This window comes from Argiope bruennichi, chromosome 2 (assembly GCF_947563725.1).
Source record: "Argiope bruennichi chromosome 2, qqArgBrue1.1, whole genome shotgun sequence".
Classification (NCBI taxonomy): Eukaryota; Metazoa; Arthropoda; class Arachnida; order Araneae; family Araneidae; genus Argiope; species Argiope bruennichi.
Genome location: NC_079152.1, coordinates 120,898,797 through 120,911,691, shown reverse-complemented (window position 1 = coordinate 120,911,691; position 12,895 = coordinate 120,898,797). Strand labels below are relative to the sequence as shown.

Genomic DNA, 12,895 nt, shown 5'->3' with positions numbered 1-12,895 from the left:
CAAGTCCCATGATCAACATTTACTGATATTGATCTTTTATATAGTCTGTAACATAGCGATGCCACTTCGCTTTTTCTTTTCAACACACTTATAATTTAAAGAATACTTTCTACTTAAAAAGACAAAATCTGCTGAAACAGTTTTCTATTAAAACCCCAAAGTTTCAGATTCAAAAGCAAATATTTGCTTTAAAGCAATTGGTTTAATGAATAATCAACGAAATAATAAAGATATGCTATCAAAAAAATGCGTATTGTCAATACTTTTATGAAATGTCATTAGTATTTTGAGTTATTAGATTAGATTTTCAGGATTTAATGTTTATTTGTAGATAATATATCTTACCAACTGGATTTAACTAAACCTCTTTTTTCGTGATTGAAATTTTTATTTCTGTAAATGCTAAATTTATCAAATCCTCTTTTCAGCAATAAACTTGATAATAATTCTCTTATTTGCAGCATATATTATATTCTTCTTAGAAGTATGAAACCGATGCTAAATTTGAATTTTTCCAGTAGTATTTCATATGAACTGTGATATTTGAAGCTAAGATGATATAAACATATTGAGGAAATTAATATATTATTATATATTTAAAACAGAATTTTAATAAACAGAGGAAATAATTCAAGTCTAATAGAACATTTTGATATTGTTTAAAGCGCAACAATATTTCCATTGTGATTTTCATCATAATAATCTGCGGTTCAAAATTACGAGGTCCGTCCCAAAATAGCCCTAGTGTTGCTTCAAACGGGACGTTAATATAACTAAACCAAACCAAACCAAACCATCATAATAATCTGTAACCAAACAGATTTTGGAAGTTAAAACTAAATAAATCACTCTGATGTAAAAACTTTTATTCAGAAAATGGATACTATCTCATTCTTAGTTTTCAAAATTTTTTAAGTAATACATAATTTAATTTAGGCTTACACAAGTTTTACTAGGATAGGATTCGATGTCATGAGAAAAACGATCATATATCATCTCATCCTTTCAACAAGTTACTAACAAGCTAAATATTCTTAAGATAAATCTTATTGAAATTTTTATCATTAAATTTTTTCCGTAATGTATTTATCATGTTTGATTTTTTAAAATTCTATCGTCATCCGTATCACAATAGAAATCGCTAAACGTTTATCTCAAATTCAAATTCTCTTTCATTACTTTTTTCAGACAAATTATTAAATGAAAAATCTGTCATAATTCGAAAACCGAGCTTCGCTTGGCAGAGTATCTCTTTTATCTCTTTTCTTTTTTCATTTTTTAAAAAATCGTAAACAAAATTCTCGTTTAAAGTTATAAGCGAAATTTAATTGAATTGCAAACGCGCGATCCGAAGCCCTAACCACTACTGAATCCCTGATATGCTTATGTAGATTCTATGTAGCCACTTGTTAATATTTAGTTATAAAAAATGTTTCCTTGTGGAAAATCGCGTTTTTTTTTTCAGGAGTCACTTATGTATATAAACTTTGTCTAAATATAAAATTTGATCCAAATTGTTAGAGCAATTTCAGAGGTATACGAAATAAATTTATACATACATATATATTATATATATATATATATATATATATATATACAAGAATTGTTCGTTTAAAGTTATAAGATTAAACAGTTTTAACGATCTTATTCGTGCCTATTTTGTATCCATAGTTGGGAAAAATGCCATTGGAATTTATCTCACATTTTGACTTTGATTGCATATTGTTCGCTTTACTACATTTAGCAAACTTTCATCCATAGAGCAGTTATAGCTGAAAAATCAAATAGTAAAACCCTCCGCAGTAATGCCATATACTATATCTTCTAGAAAGCTCACTTTAAAACCGCAGGCGAATATAGTTTTCCTTAAATCAATAGATTCCTTTCTTTCATCCTGCAGATGGAAAAAAAAAACCTATTCATATTCACAACTTCAAGTTTAGTTTTGACCCTAGATGTCACTACAGTTTTCATTTCATTGAGTGGAAGAAGTGGAGTTCATCGTGTGAAACCTTGGAATTATTACAAATACATTTTTCTGCGCATTAATTTATGTATATGAGATGCATTTGATTATGCCTTCATTTCTATTCTGTGCTGTATAAAAGAAACATGGATTAATTTGACGAATGTCAATGACATTGTGAATTTAAAAAGAATTAAAATATTTCAATAATAAAGTCAGTTGCATTCCTTTCAAGTATTGTATAAATTTAGGAAATCATGGAAAGAATGAAGATCCTTTAGGAACTTATTCATTCAGAAATGAAACTGAAGATTCAAATAATGAAGGAGTTATTGTGAATGTTCAGTCATGGATGTAGATTAACATGTATATAACGTTCCTCATGCTCAGCTAGAATCTCCTTTTTGCTAAATTTTGTCTTTATATTAATCTGAAAAAAATTATATGCATTTTTCACTTGGGAAAACATGTCCACTGAAATGGTGCAAGCTGTATTATATCTATTTTAAAAAGCAAAAAACTGTTTCTATCCCTCTGTTATATAAAAAGTCTTCACTAAGTTATGAATAATAATATATTAATGCAAAATATCTATCTAAAAGAAACATAACAATATTCAGCGGCCCTCGGAGAGTTAGTACTACTGAAATATATCATATTCAACACAGTGATACGCAAAAGCAAACTTAAATACAGAAAAAAATGTGTTATTATTACAGTATTCAACCTAACAGGCTGTTAAATAGTGAATATTAATAGTGCGATAGGCACAAAGGATAAGGCCAGAATAAACTTATTGAAATTTATATTATATGAATAGTTGCAAAGAGTTTAAAAAAAAAGTTAACTAGTTACGCTCATTTTTCCCATTTGGATAATTTTTACTAAGATTTAATTCAAATTGCTTTTTAACTGTATTGCTTTATTAATTATTTTGTGGAATTAGTGATATATTATTCTATTTCTAGATCAAATTAAATTTTTTAAAAGAGTTGCTCGAGATGTTTACACTGATATAAATATGTTTGATCACACAAAATAAAATTATTTATGTCAATCTTTTTCGATTTTGTGTTTTCAAAGAGAAATCTACCAAAAATGTCTAAAATATCATTTTTGAATTGTGAAATAGTTTGAGTAACTAAAAATTAAGCTGACAATCTCTGAAACACCACTTAACAACAGGTTGTTACAACAGATTTTTTTTCCTAATATTTCATAACAATAATTGTTAATAAACTTCTTTAAGAACCAATAGACAAAGAAAGGGATAGACATATCCGAAATTAATAAATATAGAAATTTTCGGTTGAAAAGAATGGTATACCACACTTACTCCATTAGTTTGAAAATCAACCACCACGACCAGCTAGCTTACCGGTCTTCTCTGGTAGAGAGACCGAAGTTCAACTAATTTAGTAAAAAGTGTGTATCAGAAATAGTAGCAGTGTTTACGCTCCGCCAGTCCGTGCCCTGGGGTCTCAGTCACCAGAACCTGATTCTGGCCATGCGTGAAGAGCAAATCTAGAATTAATAATCTTCTGGAACGGCCCAACACTCAGGTCAACTTTTCATAATACTTGACGCATTTGGATTAGGTAGTCAGATTGAGAGGAAAGAAAAAAAAGGGAGAATATGACGAAAGTTGTTTTTGACTCTGTCTAAGTTTGAAATGATCATTTGAATTATGTCTGTTCTCTGAATGAAGGTTAGAAAAATAAATATAGGATTGGTGTTGCAATTTACTTTGACTTTGCTGGTTGACATTATAACAGAAAATTTACATATCAGGTGTCCTTCTTATACCATCATTAAATGTAGCTTCTTCAGCATATTAAAACTAATCATTAAATAGAAGAGATCATCTTAAGAGTAATGGCTAAATAATGGTGTTTAATATTCATAAAATGTTAATTTTTTTTTAGTCCCCGTTTCTTATTTTAAAAGAATACAGATGATTTCCTTGGGTCGTTTTGAGATAAATTTATGCAAGCCAAATTGTAAATAAGTAATGTAATAATATTTTCATACGCACATTTTATAAATAATCGAATATATATGAAAAAGCACGTAAACTGTTTGTTTCTATTTTCCAACAAACTATTTCTAATACTATTTTAAACTAAGACTTTCTATTAAAAAATGAAAAAAATAACCAAATAGACAGACGAGCTTTAATTCTTAAATCTACGTATTTCTTTCGCATTCCTAATTAAATAACACACGTTTTTCAGGAAATTACACATTATTTTAATTTGGGTAAAGGCTTTAAGAATATCCTTAGGCTTTCGAATATCCGAGGTCAGTGGTGGTTTGATCGTTAGAGACAAAACTGTAAAATTCTTAAAATTATTTTCAAAAATTATATTTTCGCCTTTTTTTGAGTTCACTTACATCTCCACTCTCAGAGTTCAATGACCAGCGAAAATGAATACCATCTGGACTCTAAAATTTTCTTGCATGCTCCCTAATAAATGTGCATTATTAGCTTATGCCATTAGTGAGCAATCTTTACCAAAGAACCAAGCAGCGATTTTTGGTGATTAATTGCTAAGATGCGGTTAATACAGAAGCACCAGAAAGCCGAATGTATATTTTGGGCGCCTAATTCCTGATTGAAATCGAAAATGAACACAGATTTACAAATTTAATCACAGAGTTTTATATTAAATTTGCCATATTTAAATCTTTGCATTTTTAGATTATCATGCTTCCATGCTTGTGAAAGTAAAATCGACAGATGGTGAATCCTATGACGGATTTGGTTCCAAATTTTGTTACATCTGTTCTTAAAATGTTTAAACTGAGTAACAAATTTTATACATCAAGCTCTCTTTGTTTTGTTATTGTAGTGTTAACATATATTCGAACTGCCAAATCGACAGATTTCATCAAGGCTATCTGAAATGTGGAGTTGGAATTTGGTTAATGGAATTGAAATTTGGAGGGGTTTTTTTTGCGATTATAATACTTTTTTTAAACGAATTCACATACGAAAAATAAAAATAAATAAAAACATAGCTATTAGAAAGAAAATGATCCAACAGACAGTAGAACGGGCTGTATGTCGAGAGCCCGAGAAAATCCATGGCACACATAATAGTTTGGTTGATTTGAGAATCAAATACAATCATTTCTCCCTTTGAATTTAGAAATACAAGAATTGCATAAAGGTTAGATTTGGTTTAAAATGTCACCAATTGATCTTTTTGGTTGTTTATGAATTTAGATATCGACTCTTGTTGCCTCAAAATAAACACATATAGTTTATTAAATATGTGTTTTCTTTTATTGGAGGCAGCTCTTCGAAATAAGGTACGTAAATAATTTTCTAAACATTGAGATGAAGCGTTTTCTGAAGGATTAATTATTATTAAATATTACATGAAAAAAATGATGACGTTGCAGACTATTTATTGCACATCTTATTTGACATTCATTTTTGGACGAGTTCTTACCAAGCCGACTGGTGGAAGAAGGAAATGTATATGAGAAGAAAAATACTGATGCTTTTATTTGCTGTACTATCTTTTCACCACTCGTAAAATATTCTGTTGACAAAACTACAAGGAAATGATATCATACATAGGTTATGTGATATTTCTGAAATGCAGCAAGATTCATGCGGGGTTTTAAAATAAAAAAATTTAGGCTGCTCATTGGTAAAGTAGATTATAAAAAATGCGATATCTCGATAAATATATTTCGCAGCAGTGCTAATTTCTACCTAAGGAACTGCAGGTGACCAAGTTGTGAAAATGTATCCATATAAATTTTGTGTTTTAGATTAATTGCTTCAAAGATTTTATTACAGGTTATGCCAATGTCAAAATTATGTCAGTGGAAGCTTACTTCGAACTGTTACTCGCTACAGCTGTAAAAAGTTGCAATCTGTGGTAAAATTTACTTGGTTGCGCATGGAGTAATGATGCGTGAATACAGAAATATGAAGCTTCAATGCCTTTTTTAGATTTTATGATTTTGTTTTCGTTTCTTTCTTTCTAAATGTCTTTTAATCTTTCTCCTTTTTTCAAATGTTTCATTCATCATTTTTCAATCACCTCACTTTTATATTCTTTCACAGAAAACGTTTTTTTGCTTGTTAGGCATTGTTAAATTATCTTCATTATTTAAATTATCAAGAATAAATTATTCCAATAAATATAATTTTTTCAGAAAAGGAAATAGTGGCATTTTGAAGACTTATGTTTCTATAATTTTTGAATTTATTGGGAGTAATGGGTATATTAAATAGACATTAAATTTTACGTATTTAATGTTTTGAAGCTTAATTTTTTACCTGACATTAAATTCAAGAATTCAGGTTTATTATAAATGAAAGGGTGAATTAATAAATAAAAGCGTTCATATAATTACAAAACACTTTTCATTGCTTTTTAGTTGTTATCATTTACTACTGCAACATTAGATTAAATCTGAATTTCGCTGAAGCAATTATTTGTGGTAATGAAATCTGAATGCTTTCATACTAAAGATGTCTAAAAATAATTAGTTTTTTTTATGCATTACTAGTAATCTTTGGCGACTAGTTGGTTGGACGGGAATATTATATATATTTGATTTCATGTAAATCCTTTTTTAACTACCCCATATTCATGATTCCACAAAATTGTCTGCATTAAAGCCGGATTATTTTAATTGTTTTACTAAAGTTTCATTTATCACGCGTATGAACTATCTAATGGAGACAGTTCCGTGACATCATAGCGCTTTAAAAACGTAAAAATCCGGTTAATCTATTTCCTAAATATCGCAATATTGTAACTGTTGTCTTATAAACCATACAGATATTAAACAGAATCCTTCTTTTAGCTTTCAACAATTATTTGATGAAACAATGAAAACGGTTTGAATTTCTGAGCAATAATATGATATCTATGTTATGATCTAAATTGTACAAAAAGCCGTTTTTTAAAAATAAAAAATTGCAAAAATTCAGTGAAAAAGCGCACAACCATTAAATCTGCATCATCTGTCAAAATTGTAATTAGAATTTTAATTAATTAAAAATTAAGCCGAATTTTGGCATTTTTCTGATATTTCTAAAAATATCTTGACATATTTTAAGCCAATATAAATTTTAATTTAAAATTCCATTAAATTTTTTTAATAAATTTGCTCATAAATGCATCTTTTTATCCTCCAAAGTAACATGCGCCAAATTTGGTAGGTATAAATCAAACGGTCTAACCTTTAAAATACCAACACACACATACATACACACTCATCATTATTATTAATATAGATTCATTCTTTTGGGGTATCTTTTTTATAAAAGAAATTAACAAATGGTATTGATCGATGAAAAGAAAGATAATTTCAATGTTTTAGTAATTTTAAACCTCATTAAAATTATAACGTAAAAAAATATAATTATTTCAATCATTGCGTTGTACTCATAAAATAATCGTATTTAAATTTAAATGCATAAAAAATTAAAATTAATTTTAAATACTTAAAGCTGATACAATGTTAATCTGATTATTTCATAGCAGAGTTACATCGTTTTTCTTTGAAACATCTAAAAAAAATTTAAGGCCATGTTATAATAAATAGTTAACTATGTTTCCCCATAATCAGAGTATTATAATTCTCAATATTTCTATCAATTATGTAAAGCAAATTATGCAAACATTGCATTTTTTCCCCTTGTGATTGGTAGATAGCGATCACATGACCCATGACACTCGAGGTTCGTTTTGCTAGTATTGTTTGAAATATTCAATGAAAATTATTAATAAGTCGTTGTAAGTACCTGACGGAGAAATCGCTACAAAAAAGGAAAAGTAAAGCTTTGATTAATACCAAATTAATAGTAAACAAATTTAAAATAATAGTATTCATTAATTCTACTATTAGACACATCGTTCGTGGCAACAATAATAAATAACTTTCCGGTTTGTTCATTTTTTTCAATTAGCTGAAATCTTTCGTTTCTCAACTATGAATCGTCTGAATACCTCAGCAATCCACGAATTGGGATCATAGTTCCAGCGATTATTCTAGGTTTGTGGTCAGAGAAAGATTGAGCGCGACATTTTGAGGTTATTGAAGCGTTGGCCTGTGGAGACTTTGACAAGTCAGAACAAAGGCGCACTTATTTATAAATACAATATTACTACTGATTCAAAAAAATGATGAAGATATGCCATTTATATTGAAAAGGTTGCCATTTCCAATTCGACTAGCTATAGCGATGATTTTATGGTCATCACGAAAGAAAGAGTTTTTAAGTCACAGGGTCAGACTTTTGACAAAGTTGGTCTGATTATTAATGAGAAAATTTCAATATTTTTACATTGTTAATTATATGCATCATTATACAGAGCGAAACTAGAGCTTGAATTAGAATCCAGATAAAGTAGAAATTAAAAATGTTGTTTTTGTTATACTTCAGGATTAACTAATCCACGCTTTAGCAAAGTTCGCAATGAAATTTTATGTCGAGGAAGCAATAAAGATAAAAGCAGTTTCTTAAAAAAATAAGTTTATTAAAGATAATTAAAAAAATCAATTAGCTCATCACTGGAGCAATCAAAATTATACTTTCATATAAAAAAGGAATTACCAGACCTTAGGCAAACGATTCGAACCGTTCCATCACATACCGAGACGTCTCATTCCTTCTTATATCCCTCTCAAAAACGCGAACCGAGGTTTTTAAAGCAGTTAGATTTGCATAACAGTTATTGCCAATCACTAATCTCTAAACTTAGAAAAAGGTCGGGTTTGAATCAGTCAGTTGTTTACATAAATTGAGATCATGATGAGGAATTGGAAAAAACAACACAAAGACGTCATAATAATTCGGATCCAAAAATTCATTTTTGTAAACAGATTCTTTCTAAATATCCAACAGTTTTTATAAACAAAAATATTGCTGTTGTTTTTTACCAACATGGCATCTTTAAAGATGCTGTGAGTTGGTAAAAATTAAACAGCCTAAAAAATTATAGTAGTTATCTTTTAATGGTATTAAAAAAAGTTTTATTCAATTTGTTTACATTTTTTTAAAATTTCATGTATTAATTTCATTCCTACCGAAAAAGTTAAAATTATGATAAGATTTCTTCTAAATTTTAACTAATACTAGACTATTTCTTTTCTTTTTTAAAAATTGGAATTGAACTTTTTTGTTTATGACATTTTAAATAAAAGTTTTTACATTTTCTTTTGATGTCTGGAAGGAAGGAATCAATCCCCCAGGAAACCCCACTAACTAGAAGACATGCATAATTTGAAGACAACATCGGGGTTAAGGAGCGAAAGCAAGTAGGGGATGAAGCCCCCCAGTCATTTAACACTTAATCATCCGAAACACCTGATTGTGTCAATTAACAAACAGTCAAAAGGATAATACATGTGTTTCATTATACCAGGTAAATGAGAAAGAGAAAAATATCAGCAGATGCCCCAGTTCTAAAAAGGAAGTCGCATAATTAATTTGACTTAAGGAAGTAGAATAATATTAATAATTGATTGACACACATTAGAATGGAGTAGTCCAAAAGCGTATGATAAATAAAATAAATTATAAAGTCATTTTGTATGGTTTAGAAAATCTAGTGTATCCTGAAGTATTTCTTCGAAATAAGTTATTCGGAAAATGATTTAAAAAAAAGCAATTTTTACAGTTTAATTTGGATTACTAATTTTAACAGACTTTTAATAGATTAGAAATTACATCATTACTGACTGCCTTCTATTTAAAATATGAAATAAAACTCACATATTCATTAAATCCATGTTATAAATGCATACGAAATCCTGTTAAAATTATTAGTATGCTAAAGATCAGTGTCTATATGATATTATAATTATTTACACAAAACAAAATATTTCTGCTAAGGCCATTAAGAGACATAAACATTTTGAACACCGTTCAATAGAGAATTCAGTAATTAAACTCAAGTAAATAATATTTTAAGATGAAGTTGTAAACCATAAAAACTCATTGGAAATTTTAAAAAAATGCATGAAAAGTTCTAATTAAGATGAATAAAAGATGTTTCAAATCTCTTCGTTTAAAAATGCTCTAAAATGAAACTGACAATTCCAGAAAATATGCTTTTTCTCCATTTCTTCAGTTGCATCGCTATCCCATGTATTTAAACTGAGTGGCCCGTTAAGCTTTCAGTTGATAATTACTTCTGATTTAGCCTTATTTATCGAAAAGTAATCTATATATTTAAAATAATGGCCAAAACCTAAGAAGCAATCTTTGAATATTCAAACTCCAATGTATCTATTTTGCCAATTTTTAAATGAAAATTCATGGTCCATGATATGGCATCAGAGATCAACAATCTCATTTTACTTTTTAGTTTCGAGATATATCTCAAAATTGCTGCTATGCTGTTTGTTCTCTAAACAAGGCAAATATTTAACTGTGTCCCGCCTCACTGATTTCGGTAATTTTCACTTCATATGAAATCTTATGGCCTTTCTATGTGTTATCAGTAATCATCTACCACTCCCATTTTCGAGAGATATCGCAAAATGAACCTTCCCCAGCATCAAGAACTGGACCGATTTCGTCAATTTATTTCATCCTTTTGCAAGTCTAACAAATCAATCAGGAGGCTTCACTTTCATTGCACAAGTTTAAAAAAGTGCTATAGATATGCATACAAATTTAGTTAATATGGCGTCCAAAGAATATTTTCAAAAGCAATTATTTAGAACAATACCTTATTTTATTTATGGATTTGAAAACTAAACAAAGCTAGCTAGTTAGGCTCTAAAAACAGCTTTATATTTTAAAATAAAATTGCTTTCCGTAAAAGTTTAAAGGAAATAAAAGAATTACACGAAAAAGTTATTATTAAGATAATGCATAATTATCTCTAATTTCTTCTTTTTCAGGGTGCTTTAAAATGAAAAATGATGAAATTTCCTCAGTTACAGTGAAATAGTCTCTCCTTCCTTTTAGAATCAATTATAAATATTGATTTAATTTTAATAAAAAAAATTTTGGCTATTTCCTTTTTTTAATTATTTTACTTTATCTGTTATTAGCTACTTTTTTTACCAGCTCGTTTGCCAAAATTTCATTAGTTATATAAAATTTCTATTGAATCGTCTGCTAAATGTTTAACCATAATGGCCTGAAAGTATTTTTAAATTTTTAAATTTTAATAAGCATATAACTCGTAGTAATTTAGAAATCTCATACAGTTAGATTCATTCTGCTTTACGCCTCTCTCATTTTGAAAAATTGCATTTAAAATTTTTATTTTTATTTTGAAAGCAAAATGGCTTAACTTCAATCTGATTGAATTCTTTACTGAATTGAAACGTTTGCAAATATATAGAAACAAAAAGAAGAATCATTCAACATTGTAGCTTTATGTATACTACAGAATATATTTCATGATTTACTAGGGATAATTAGATTAAAAAATGCAAGAAAATTCAATAAGAAAGCAAGACGCCAAGTTAAAAAAGGATAATACAATGTTTAAATAATAATGTCTAAAAATGAGATAATTTTTTTTAAAAAAAAGTATTCATATTTGCTTTCTTTTGATGTTGAAGGTTAAATGTAAATGCCACAGTATTCAAAAATTTTGTTCAAAGCGGGCTTTAAATAGCAAATTATTCAATATAAAAAAATACGCCAAATCTTTCATCAACGTTGAAAAGAAAAGTCAGGACAATATATTAGTAACAACAATCGAAACGAGTTGAGCTTTATGAAATGAAACTATGAAAATGTTGTTACAAAATATGCTTAAAAACATCTTTTAAATTTAGTTAAATTTAGACTAAAGAATTTCACTGCAAACAAATTGACATCATTAATAAGATAATTTCTCTAATTTTAAGGCCGTATAAAAACTTTTTTGCACGGTAAGATTTTGGAAATTATCGCTAAGTAATGCTAAAATCTTACTTAATTTTTAATTAATTATTTTTTTAAAAAAACCGCTATGATATACACATTACCATATGTACTAAATTTGATAACTGAATCAAGCGGCCTGGACAATACAGTGTCAATGGAAACACACATATGTTCTCTTTTGATACCAGAAAATATAGAGATTGTAGAAAAAGTTATTATTTTTTAGATCGTTTGAAATGATAAGACTAATACGGAGTTCAGAGCTGTTGATACATTTTTTAAGTATTTTTAATGGAATAAATAAATAATCGTTTGATTTTAAAAAAATATTTCTACAAAACTTATTTGTTCAGACTTTAATTAAATAATCGTTTGATTTTATAATGTTTTTAAAAGAAAATGTTTTTAATAAATAAAAAAATAATAAATATAATAAATAAAAAAATAATAAATATAATAAATAAAAAAATAATTCTTTAAAATGAAAAAATAAAACAGTTTTCTTTCTAGGAAAACTATTCTTGTTGTATTCTCCCAGAATACTAAGGAACTACCTTTTCCACAAACAATTCGTTCTTGGACTTCTTTTTGATGCTTGTCGTTTGACTAATGTAACGATAACAAAAAGTGATAGCTTGGAAATCATACTTTTTCTTGCAATTTTTTTTACAAAAAGGAACAGAAATTGAGAATGCAATTCAGAAAAATAGGAACCCATATTATGGACTTGATATAAAATTTGATAGTCCCCTCCCAAATTTTGGAATGTTCATCATTATTTTTTATTTCAAGCATATAAATAAATTTAATTTTTTTTTTCAGTTTTTAGGCACTTTTATTTTATACGATTTGTTTCAATTCTTCAGATATTCTGCGATAAAATCTTCACTTATTTCCTATTGTGCTAGTTTTGAAATTTTGTTCATTTGTATGATTTCTATTGCAAAATATGGATTTTTATATATTCAGAACTTTATTATCGGTTATATATTAATTTAATTAAGTTTTGATTCCATAGAAGAAGCGCTAGGTTCCAATGAGTTTGAGAAAAAACATAATTT

General features: G+C 27.9%; 1 protein-coding gene across 1 annotated transcript in view; it reads right to left on the bottom strand.

Moving 5' to 3' along the window:
• The window catches only part of LOC129962313 (angiotensin-converting enzyme-like), a 107,330-nt gene that overhangs the window by 81,800 nt on the left and 12,635 nt on the right, over positions 1-12,895 (bottom strand). The gene's annotated exons all lie outside the window — the stretch shown is intronic.